The following is a 13,428-nucleotide window of genomic DNA, read 5'->3' as shown; positions in this document are numbered from 1 at the left end:
ATAATTAAATCAATCAACAAAAAACATGAATACGAAAAGAAATTTAGGGGTGGCCTAGTTTCAATGGAAGTAGTTAAAAGGTACTCATCAGTGCTTACCAGTATCATAAGAAAAGCAAAACTTTCGTATTATGATACTAGATTCAAAGAAGCAAAAGGCAACATGAAAAGCACATGGAATACCATCTCTAACATCCTGGGAACTAAACAACACTTCCACAACCAGATAACACTCTCTAAGGATGGCCTTACACTGTCATCTGACTTAGAAATGGCGAATGAATTTAATTGCTTCTTTTCATCTACTGGTGCTAACCTTGCAAGTAAAATCCCACAGACTCAGACACATATCAACACATATCTCTCAGGCAGCTATCCAAACTCTCTTCTCCTCTCACCAGTCAGCCCGTCAGATGTTGTGTCCATCATACACTCACTAAAAACCAAAGCTGGGAACATCAGTGAAATCCCATCCATTGTATACAAGAGCGCCTCCCATGCCCTTGCGCCACCTATAGCTCTGCTGTTCAACAAATCCCTTGAGTGTCATACCTTCCCTGATATCCTTAAAAAAGCAAGAGTAACGCCAGTTCATAAAGGAGGTAATCCGTCAGACATAAACAACTATAGACCAATATCGAACCTACCCATACTATCAAAAATATTTGAAAAAATTATCTACAAACAGCTCTACTCCTATCTCGTAAAATTCGACATTCTTAGCCCCTGTCAGTTTGGATTCCGCTCTCAAAAGAGTACCAACGATGCAATTATTAGTCTCCTTGATATAATTTACTCAGCCCTTGACAAAAATGAGTTTCCAATTGGACTCTTCATTGACCTGAGAAAGGCCTTTGATACTGTTAATCACGATTACCTCTTAAGTAAACTCCATCATTATGGAATCTGAGGCCATGCACTGGACTATTTCCAATCCTATCTTAGTGATAGACACCAATGTGTAGCCATCAATAATATAATCTCTCCTATTCTACCAATAACCGTTGGAGTGCCACAGGTCAGCATCTTGGGACCTCTTCTTTTTCTTATATACATCAATAATCTGCCTAATGTCTCTAACATTCTGAAACCTATTTTGTTTGCTGATGATACTACCCTCATCTACTCCAACCCCAACTCACATACACTAAATGATGTTGTTAATAATGAACTAAAAAAAGTCCACTTATGGATGTAAACCAACAAACTAACACTTACCATAGAAAAGACCTACTACATCCTATTCGGAAGCAAATCTACAAATGCAATTCAGCTTCAGATTGACAATGTAAACATTAGCAATAAAAATGATGGAAAGTTTCTTGGCATATTCCTAGACAAGAGACTTAACTTCAGTACCCACATACAACACATAACTAAGAAAGTCTCTAAAACAGTTGGTATACTCTCCAAAATCAGATATTATGTTCCTAACTCTGCTCTCATCTCTCTATATTATGCACTAATCTATCCCTATCTCAACTATGGTATCTGTGCATGGGGTTCAACCACTGCAAACCACCTCAAGTCCATCAACACCCAGCAAAAATCTGCTATCAGAATAATATCAAATTCTGCTTTCAGACAACACACAGCCCCCTTGTTTAACTCCCTAAACATGCTAAACATAATCTCACTCCACAAATTCTCTTGTGTCAACTACATTTACAAAACCCTGTTCTTAAATGCAAATCCTTGTCTGAAACTCTTCCTGGACAGATGTAATAGGACCCATTATCACCACACCAGAAATAAATATCTCTTTGATATCCCCAGAGTTAAACTTAATCTGTGTAAACACTCTATGCAAATAAAGGGACCCAGTTTATGGAACTCACTCCCTACTGAATTGAAAAGCTGTCCAACTTTTGCATCATTCAAAATCAATACTAAAAAATACCTAACTTCATCTTCATAGTTTTTCACTTTTTGCCTTAAAATTGCACTGTATCAATTGCTACCTAATCTCCCAACCTTTATGTTCCCAATTTGAACATCTTTACCATTGTGATCATTGCTGTTTTCTTTTATGTGCTGCCAATCTGTTGTATGGTGTTTATAAATCTTGTTTATCTGTATCTTTTGCTACCCAGTCTCACAATCTTTATGTACCCAATCTGAACATCTTTACCATTGTGATCATTGCTGTCTCATATGTGCTGTCAATCTGCTGTATGGTGTCTATTAACCTTATTTAAATTACTAATCAAGCTGTCAATGTAATCAATTAGAGCTTTAATATAACAATGTGCTTTAATATACTTACTTATCTCTCTCATCTCATTTTTCTCTTGTAATGTATCTTTATCATTTATCAATTCTGATTGAAATTACCTACTTAAAATTATCTGCTAGATTAAGGACCTGCCCGAAACGCTGTGCGTACTAGTGGCTTTACAAGAATGTAAATACTGTACTATCCAATGTATTCTCACAAACCCAATGTACCTTCTTGTATATAAATAAATAAATAAATAAATAAATAAATAAATAAATAAATAAATAAATAAATAAATAAATAAATAAATCAGCATACCCAGTAGTGTGTATCATTATATCATCATGTATGATGATACATGATACAAGGAGGTCTAAATTGATCGATCGAACGATCTAAATTGGGTACTGAAATATGGTCAAAAGATTGGGGGAGGCCGTTTAATTCTGACAAATGAAAGGTTTAGAGGATAGGTAATGACGATAGAGTTAGAAGCAAAAGGCAACATGAAACGCACATGGAAAACCATCTCTAATATCCTAGGAACTAAACAACACTCCCACAACCAGATAACACTCTCTAAGTATGGCCTTATACCATCAACTGACTTAGAAATGGCAAATGAATTTAATAGCTTCTTTTCATCGGTTGGTGCTAACCTTGCCAGTAAAATCCCACAGACTCAGACACATATCAACACATATCTCTCAGGCAGCTATCCAAACTCTCTTCTCCTCTCACCAGTCAGCCCGACAGATGTTGTGTCCATCATACACTCTCTAAAAACCAAGGCAGGGAACACCAGTAAAATACCATCCATTGTATACAAGAGCGCCTCCCATGCCCTTGTGCCACCTATAGCTCTGCTGTTCAACAAATCCCTTGAGTGTCATACCTTTCCTGATATCCTTAAAAAAGCAAGAGTAACGCCAGTTCATAAAGGAGGTAATCCGGCAGACATAAACAATTATAGACCAATATCAAACCTACCCATACTATCAAAAATATTTGAAAAAATTATCTACAAACAGCTTTGCTCCTACCTCGTAAAATTCGACATTCTTAGCCCCTGTCAGTTTGGCTTCCGCTCCCAAAAGAGTACCATCGACGCAATTCTTAGTCTCCTTGATATAATTTACTCAGCCCTTGACAAAAATGAGTTTCCGATTGGACTCTTCATTGACCTGAGAAAGGCCTTTGATACTGTTAATCACAATTACCTCTTACGTAAACTCCATCATTATGGAATCCGAGGCCATGCACTGGACTATATCCAATCCTATCTTAGTGATAGACACCAGTGTGTAGCCATCAATAATATAACCTCTCCCATTCTACCTATAACCGTTGGAGTGCCACAGGGCAGCATCTTGGGACCTCTCTTATTTCTTATATACATCAATGATCTGCCTAATGTCTCTAACATTCTGAAACCTATTTTGTTTGCTGATGATACTACCCTCATCTACTCTAACCCGAACCCACATACACTAAATAATGTTGTTAATAATGAACTAAAAAAATTCCACTTATGGATGTCAACCAACAAACTAACACTTATCATAGAAAAGACCTACTACATCTTATTTGGAAGCAAATCTACAAATGCAATTAAGCTTCAGATAGACAATGTAAACATTAGCAATAAAAATGATGGAAAGTTTCTCGGCCTATTCCTAGACAAGAGACTCAACTTCAGTACCCACATACAACACATAACTAAGAAAGTCTCTAAAACAGTTGGTATACTCTCAAAAATCAAATATTATGTACCTAACTCTGCTCTTATCTCTCTATATTATACACTAATCTATCCCTATATTAATTATGGTATCTGTGCATGGGGTTCAACAACTGCAAACCACCTCAAGTCCATCATCACCCAGCAAAAATCTGCTATCAGAATAATAAAAAATTCTGCTTTCAGACAACACACAGCCCCCTTGTTTAACTCCCTAAACATGCTAAACATAATCTCACTCCACAAATTCTCTTGTGTCAACAACATTTACAAAACTCTGTTCTAAAATGTAACCATGCTCTGAAACTCTCCCTGGACAGATGTAATAGGACCCATTATCACCACACCAGAAATAAATATCTCTTTGATATCCCCAGAGTTAAACTTAATCTGTGTAAACACTCTATGCAAATAATGGGACCCAGTCTATGGAACTCACTCCCTACTGAATTGAAAAGCTGTCCAACTTTTGCATCATTCAAAAACAATACTAAAAAGTACCTAATTTCATCTTCATAGTTTTTTACCTTTTGGTTTAAAATTGCACTGTATCTATTGCTACCCAATCTCCCAATCTTTATGTACCCAATCTGAACATCTTTATCATTGTGATCATTGCTGTCTTCTTATATGTGCTGTCAATCTGCTGTATGGTGTCTATTAATCTTGTTTAAATTACCAATCAAGCTGTCAATGTAATCAATCAGAGCTTTAATATACCAATGTGCTTTAATATACTTACTAATCTCTCTCATCTCATTTTTTCTTGTAATGCATTTGTTATCATTTTATTAATTCTGATAGAATTTACCTACTTAAAATTATCTGTTAGATTAAGAACCTGCCCGAAACGCTGCGTGTACTAGTGGCTTTACAAGAGCGTCAATACTGTACTATGCTATGTATTCTCACAAACCCAATGTACCTTCTTGTATATAAATAAATAAATGAATAAATTAGGTAGTGCTTAGTTTTTATCTTAACACTTTCTCGCTCTTAGCAAACCAAAAAAAACTTGCCCCAAGTGCCCACGGCGTTTCCGGCGATCGAGCTTCAACACTTAAAAGTGTATACTCTTTTTACTGTCCTGACCTTAATTTTCGATGTAGGTATTGTATTTTTATACCAATATGTTCGCATTAGAATTTTCTAGAAAAACATAAGTATAAAATGTCACCAAAGCATGAGTTAGTCCAGCACTAAATAAAGAACTCTGTCGACCACTAGCCGTGAGCACCAAATAGCGACGAAATGTTTCTATTCTCTTCAGGGTTGTCAACTCCACTCTTATCCTACAGCTTTAAATTTGGTTTCACTGAGACCGCAATAAAATTCCCTACACGGACAAATGCATATAAATGTAGAATCATGACCGCGGCCCACCCGCAAGAGTGTGGGAAGTGGCGGAAGTGTTTCCTGTTACTGCACACCCGACGACACATCGGCGAAACCCCTATTGAAAAGTGTATATTCTTTTCACTATCCTGACCTCAGTTTTCGATGTACGTACTTAATTTTTCTACCAATGTGTTTGCAATAGAATATTCTAGAAGAACATATGTATAAAATGTCACACAAAGATGCGTTAGACCGGCACCAAATAAAAAACTAGATCGATTACACTCGTCGTGTAAACAATACAATGGTCTTACCACGATTATGTTGTTCTCCCAAATAGGCTATGTGGCTATTAGAGAAAACGAAAATTTCATGGCAAACATGTTTATACTATCTCCAAGTCGAGCGGATAAGAATTGGATCTTATAGAAATATTTTTTCAAATGCCGCTTGAGCGCGGCATTTGGGTGCATTCAAGGGAAAATATATGTCGCGCTCAAGTGACATATGGGTGCGAAAGTGTACTGGTTGAGAGAGGTATAGTCTTTAACCTGATTGGGAAGGTCATTCCACATTCTGGGTCCCTTGATTGGTAGAGCATTTCTGGTTTGATTAAGTCGTACTCTTGGAATATCAAAAAGGTATTTGTCTTTATTGTGTATTGTTATTATTGTGTATTATTTTGATCTGCTTTTGTGTCAAAATTTCTTCAAATTACCTGTAATCATTTTTTGTTGATATTACTGTAAATATTCTACTTAAAATTATCTGTTCCTGTAAAGAAAAGCTGTAAAATACCTGCTAACATTTTTTATCAATTTTACTGTTAATTTGTCAAAAAATTTCTGCTAGTTTAAGGACTTGCCCGAAACGCTATGCGTGCTAGTGGCTTTACAAGAATGTTAATTCAACTTATTTTCTATATTCTCTGTTAACCCCCAAATTAACTTCTTGTATATAAATAAGTAAATACTCCGGAGAATCTGTATAAGTCTCTGGTGCGTTCCCACCTGGATTATTGCATACAGGCATTAAGACCTTATCTTCAGAAAGACATAGCTGCTCTGGAGAAGATGCAACACCGGGCAACAAAAATCATACCAGAGCTTAGTCATCTCTCGTATCAGGAACGGTTGAGGGCCACTGGGCTGACAACACGACATGAAAGGCACATGTAAAACCATCTCTAGTATCCTAGGAACTAAATAACACTCACATAACCAAATAAAACTCTATAACGATGGTTATACACCGTCATCTGATATAGAAATGGCAAATGAATTTAATAGCTTCTTTTCATCGGTTGGTGTTAATCTTGCCAGAAAAATCCCACAGACTCAGACACATATGGCTGTGAAACTGTGTATGGCTGACTCCATACACAGTTTCAAATGTAGATATGATAGAGCCCAGTAGGCTCAGGAATCTGTACACCAGTTGATTGACAGTTGAGAGACGGGACCAAAGAGCCAAAGCTCAACCCCCGCAAGCACAATTAGGTGAATACATATTAACACATATCTCTCAGGCAGCTATCCTAACCTCTCTTCTCCTTTCACCAGTCAGCCCGACAGATGTTATGTCCATCATACACTCACTAAAAACCGAGGCAGGGAACATCAGTGAAATTCCGTCCATTGTATACAAGAGCGCCTCCCATGCCCTTGCCCCACCCATAGCTCTTTTGTTCAACAAATCCATAGAGTGTCATACCTTCCCTGATATCCTTAAAAAAGCAGGAGTAACGCCAGTCCATAAAGGAGGTAATTCGGCGGACATAAACAATTATAGACCAATATCAAACCTACCAATTCTATCAAAAATATTTGAAAAAATTATCTACAAACAGCTCTATTCCTACCTCGTAAAATTCGACATACTCAGCCCCTGCCAGTTTGGCTTCCGGTCCCAAAAGAGCACCAATGATGCAATCATTAATCTCCTTGACGTAATCTACTCAGCCCTTGACAAAAATGAATTTCCGATTGGACTCTTCATTGACCTAAGAAAAGCCTTTGATACTGTTAATCACAACTACCTCTTACGTAAACTCCATCATTATGGAATCAGAGGCCTTGCTCTGGACTATATTCGATCCTATCTTAGTGACAGACACCAATATGTAACCATCAATGATACAACCTCTTCCACTCTACCAATAACCGTTGGAGTGCCACAGAGCAGCATCTTCGGACCTCTTCTATTTCTTATATATATCAATGATCTGCCTAATGTCTCTAATATTCTTAAACCTATACTGTTTGCTGATGATACTACCCTCATCTATTCAGACTCCAACCCACATACACTAAACAATGTTGTGAATAATAAATTTTAAAAAGTCTACTTGTGGATGTCAACTAACAAACTAACACTAAACATAGAAAAGACTTACTACATCTTATTTGGAAGCAAATCATCGAATGCAATTCAGCTACAGATAGACAACATTAACATTAGTAATAAAAATGATGGAAAGTTTCTTGGCCTATTCCTAGACAAAAGACTCAACTTCAGCACCCACATTCAACACATAACTAAGAAAGTCTCTAAAACAGTTGGTATACTCTCTAAAATCAGATATTATGTTCCTAACTCTGCTCTCTTTTCACTATATTATGCACTAATCTATTCCTATCTGAATTATGGTATCTGTGCATGGGCGTCAGCCACTGCAAACCACCTCATGCCCATCATCAACCAGCAAAAATCTGCTATCAGAATTATAACACACTCAGCTTTCAGACAACACTCAGCTCCCTTGTTTAAATCCCTTAACATGCTAAATATTAACTCCCTCCACACATTCTCTTGTGTCAACTACATTTACAAAACCCTGTTCTTAAATACAAATCCTGCTCTGAAACTCTCCCTGGACAGATGTAATAGGGCCCATTATCACCACACCAGAAATAAATATCTCTTTGATATCCCCAGGGTCAAACTTAATCTGTGTAAACACTCTATGCAAATAAAGGGACCCAGTCTATGGAACTCACTCCCTAATAAATTGAAAAGCTGTCAAACTTTTGCCCCATTCAAAAACAAAACCAAAAAGTACCTAATTTCATCTTCGTAGTTTTCCACACTGAGCTTTAAATTTGCTTTGTATCTCGTGTTACCAAATCTCCCAATCTTTATGTACTTAATCCAAACAACTCTGTCATTGTGTTCATTGCTGTCTTCTTTTTATGTGCTTTTGTGCAATCTATATACTGTATTGTGCCTACTAATTTTTGTTAACTATCATTCAAGCTGTCATTGTAATCAATCTGAGCTACCTATGTGTCTTAATATACCTACAAATTTTTCTCATCTTATTTTTTTCTTGCTATGTATCTGTTATCATTTTTATAAATTTTGCTAGTATTTACCTACTTAAAATTTTCTTAGATTAAGAACCTGCCCGAAACGCTGTGCGTACTAGTGGCTTTACAAGAATGTAATTACTATGCTATGTATCCTCACAATCCCAATGTACCTTTTTGTATATATAAATATATAAATAAATAAATATATAACACTGCAAACCAGCATGACAGGGCTGAGCTCATCGAAACCTTTCAAATACTAAAAAATTTGGACGATGTCGATCTGGACACTTTCTTCAAAAGGTCAGATTCTCGGGTTCGAGCTCAACAAGCCACAATGTAGGACAGAAAACAGAAGATGCTCTTTCACCTGTATGTTGTAAACCCATGGAACCGCCTACTCGCCGAAAAGTAGGTAAGGTAAACGCCCAAACTCTATTGGGTTTTAAAATACAGATAGAAAAGATTATCTGGGCAAATGGATGGAACCTTTGACAAGCCGCCAGCTTCATGTCCTCGTCGTGGTCACTAGTATTAGTGGCTCTCGGGTAATATGAAGTACACTTAATGTCGGCCTGCGAATGCCTATGCCTATGCACTCTGCACCAGGCCCGGATTCTTGGAACTCCATATTCATCAAGAACTGTAAAAAAAACACTATCGCAGGCCCTCCACATTCTGTGGAGACAAAGCCTAGATACTGGCGTTATTCCTGATATACTAAAAACAGCAGAGATAGCACCACTTCATAAAGGAGGAAATAAGGCAGAGGCAAAAAATTACAGACCGATAGCAGTAACATCGTACATTATAAAACAATTTGAGAGAGTGCTAAGGAGTAAGATCACAAAATACATGGAATCACAGCAACTCCATAACCCCGGACAACATGGTTTCAGAACAGGGCGCTCTTGCCTGTCGCAGTTGCTGGACCACTATGATATGGCATTAGATGCTATGGAAGACAAACAAAACGCTTATGTAATTTACACAGATTTCGCAAAAGCTTTTGATAAATGTGATCATGGCGTTATTGCATATAAAATGCGTTCAAAAGGAATTACCGGAAAAATAGGCAGATGGATCTACAATTTCCTGACCAACAGAACCCAATGTGAAATAGTCAACAAAATAAAATCCAGCCCATCAACCGTGAAGAGCTCAGTCCCCCAGGATACTGTGCTTGCTCCAGTACTTTTTCTCATCCTCATATCGGACATAGACAATAACACAACCTATAGCACTCTGTCATCCTTTGCAGATGACACTAGGATCTTCATGAGAGTAGGCAACATAGAGGACACGGCAAACCTCCAGTCAGATGTAGATCAGGTCTTGCTATGGGCTACAGAAAATAATATGGTGTTTAATGAAAATAAGTTCCAGCTCATGCGCTATGGAAAAAATGAAAATATAAAAACGGAAACCACGTACAAAACTCAGGCAAATCATGACATAGAACGAAAAGGCACTGTAAAGGATCTGGGTGTACTCTTGTCGGAAGACCTTACCTTTAAAGAACACAATAAAGTAGCCGTCACAACTGCAAGAAAAATGACAGGTTGGATAACAAGAACTTTTCACACTAGAAATGCTATACCGATGATGATACATTTCAAAACGCTTGTGCTCTCTAGAGTGGAGTACTACTGCACAATAACAGCCCCTTTCAAAGCTGGAGAAATTGCCGACCTGGAGAGCGTGCAGAGATCCTATACTGCTAGAATTCACTCAGTAAAACACCTAAACTATTGGGACTGACTAAAGAGCCTAAATCTGTACTCCCTTGAGCGCAAGCGGGAGAGATATATAATAATTTACACGTGGAAAATGTTAGAGGGGCTGGTCCCAAACCTGCACACAGAAATAACATCACATGAGACCAGAAGACATGGCAGGATGTGCAGAATACCCCCGTTGAAAAGCGGAGGTGCAACAGGTACTCGAGAGAGAACTCTATCAACATCAGGGGCCCTAGACTGTTCAACACGCTTCCGCTACACATATTTATTTATTTATTTATTTATTTATTTATTTATTTATTTATATACAAGAAGGTACATTGGGTTTGTGAGAATACATTGGATAGAACAGTATTTACATTCTTGCAAAGCCACTAGTACGCGCAGCGTTTCGGGCAAGTCCTTAATCTAGCAGATAATTTTAAGTAGGTAATTTCAATCAGAATTGTTAAATGAAAGATACATTACAAGAGAAAAATGAGATGAGAGAGATAAGTAAGTATATTAAAGCACATTGTTATATTAAAGCTCTGATTGATTACATTGACAGCTTGATTAGTAATTTAAACAAGATTAATAGACACCATACAGCAGATTGACAGCACATATAAGACAGCAATGATCACAATGGTAAAGATGTTCAGAATGGGTACATAAAGATTGAGAGACTGGGTAGCAAAAGATGTCGGAAAATCCGACACCATTTAATAATAATCATACAGATAATAGCTGTATTGTATAAACAAGTTACCCATAGAAAACGTAATTTGTAGTGGAATTACCGTCTATAGAAAACGGGATATCATCACCACATACTATTATAATTCACCACCTATTATGGTGGGAATTATTCTTAAATACATTAGTCTTTGGACTTTACCATCATAAAAACATCTTATATAAATTAACTTAATTATCAATATTAAAGTAGAGTAAATGTGACCCTTCTATCACCTTTGGACATCTGGACAATGTAAGCCAGGCGTCAGGGGGAAGAGGGGCAGCCATTGTTGTGTCACCTCCGAGACGTGTGGAGCAAATTTGGCTCCTATCATATCTGGACAATGTCGGCCAGGCGTCAGTAGTATGGAGTGTTAGTCGCAGCCATTGTTGTTTATTGAGACCAGAGGCTCACACGGGAGCAAATTCGGCTCCTGTTAAATTTACTTGGACGTAGTGTTATGGAAACTAAAAGTGTACCATTATCAACACGCTGTCTACAAATTCAAGTTAAGTGTTCTTTCCGAAACCCATTATCTATCATTAGTGGCCATTAATGTCATTGGGTAGGGTTAGCCGGTTAGAACGCGAAATCGCCTCATACTAAAGGTAATTAAGCCAGGTCTTTATTGTTCCATGTACTGTATAGTGTTTTCTCTGATATAGCTTGTCATATATAGGATTCTGGCTTCACAGCTAGCGCACTTTTGACAGGTCAAGACGAGGAAGATTTTGTGCACCAGTTACTGGGTGATGGAAGCTACCTCAAAGAGGATAATTTGGTGTCTACACCCTAGTTATACCTGGTGGACTAACCTGCTGTACTATAAGATAAGGAACCTCTTCAATGTATGTAGTTAATTCTGTAGTTTGATTGGCTGCATATAAATTCATTTAATAAACCCCCCTAATGTGTAGAGGATCGATTTGTGAGATTATGAGATTATTGCAGAAATACAGTCCACTTAACATTATACAAATTGCTATCGAAGTATACAAATTAACGTAAATATAAATTCATATAAATTAAATAAATATAAATCTCACAGGTCGGTTCCCACATTATTTGGTCATCTTCGAACCGGATGACAGATTATTTGATCCTTTGAACCCACATTTGGTCATCTTAGTACCGGATGAACCAGTTAACCAGTGGATTCATTAAATAAACTAGTGCAGTGTTATTTAAACAAGGCCAGCCAGTCAAAGACAGCGGCGAAGCCTCGTGGGAGTTCACGAGCCCCGCTCAGTTCAGTTCAGCTTCGTCAGCGGTTTCATGTACACCCACAGAGATTTGGTGGAGTGTTATTCTGTGAAATGACAGCGCTAATATAGAAGCCAGCCAAATTAGTGACTGTGTCTTCGCGATATTGTTCACGGATTTCGTGGTGTTACATTTCGCGAGAGATTATCTACGAATTTTGTGGACTTTATTTCGCGAGGTCACTAATAATATTTAATACTTCTTGATAATATTAGAAGTTTCATAGAGGCAATTAAGAGGCTATTATCAATAATTGTGTATATTATTTCTCCAAAATAGAGAATTATTTAATATATATTGCACTAGTGATCACAGTATAATATTTACTAATTGCCAACCCACAACAGGGTAGGATATGACTAGTTGAACTATTATCGTTCATCCTAGTCCCATTATTACCATAGTCAGTTGTACTATATTGATCAACCTAACACCATTAATGAATGGTGTAGACCCTATTTTGGGTGTAATTTTTATCAACTCGAATTGAGTTGTGTATATATAATAATTTACTTATGATCATTACACCTTTGAGTGATTAATTAGTGTCTCTACCATCCTAGGGTGATATAGAAGAGCTAACCTAAAGGTACTTCCGGTGACACTGGTTTATCACTCAAATCATTAGTGTGTATGATTGTATATATATAATGTGTATTAATTTTAAGTGCTAACCTCTAGTAGAGGTAGGATTATTGCCTAGTGAGTGCAGAATTGACCCTAGGCTACCATCAGTGTTTGTTCAGTATTATGAGCAGCCCAAGTACAAGCCCCACAAGGCTTCACCAACTAGCCAGTATGGATAATGCAGGGAGAATGAAAAGAACCCTTGCAGGTCTTAAAGGCCACTTAACAAGACAGATCAAGAAATGTGAAGATTTGTCACAACAATCAACAGTTGATTATGCTGACCTGGAAAGCTATTATCAAGCAGCTGCAGGTAAATTTGAGCAAATCAAATGCCAAATAGCAACATATGTGGCTGAACTTGCCAACACCAATTTATCAGAAACAGAAATAGACGACATTATGGTTGATCTTGCGAATTATGAAGATCAGACTCAAGCCACATTACAGCCTTATGTCAAATTAATT

The sequence above is a fragment of the Procambarus clarkii genome, chromosome 8 (genome assembly GCF_040958095.1).
Source record: "Procambarus clarkii isolate CNS0578487 chromosome 8, FALCON_Pclarkii_2.0, whole genome shotgun sequence".
In the NCBI taxonomy this organism is placed as follows: Eukaryota; Metazoa; Arthropoda; class Malacostraca; order Decapoda; family Cambaridae; genus Procambarus; species Procambarus clarkii.
Note: the sequence above shows the minus strand (reverse complement) of the source record.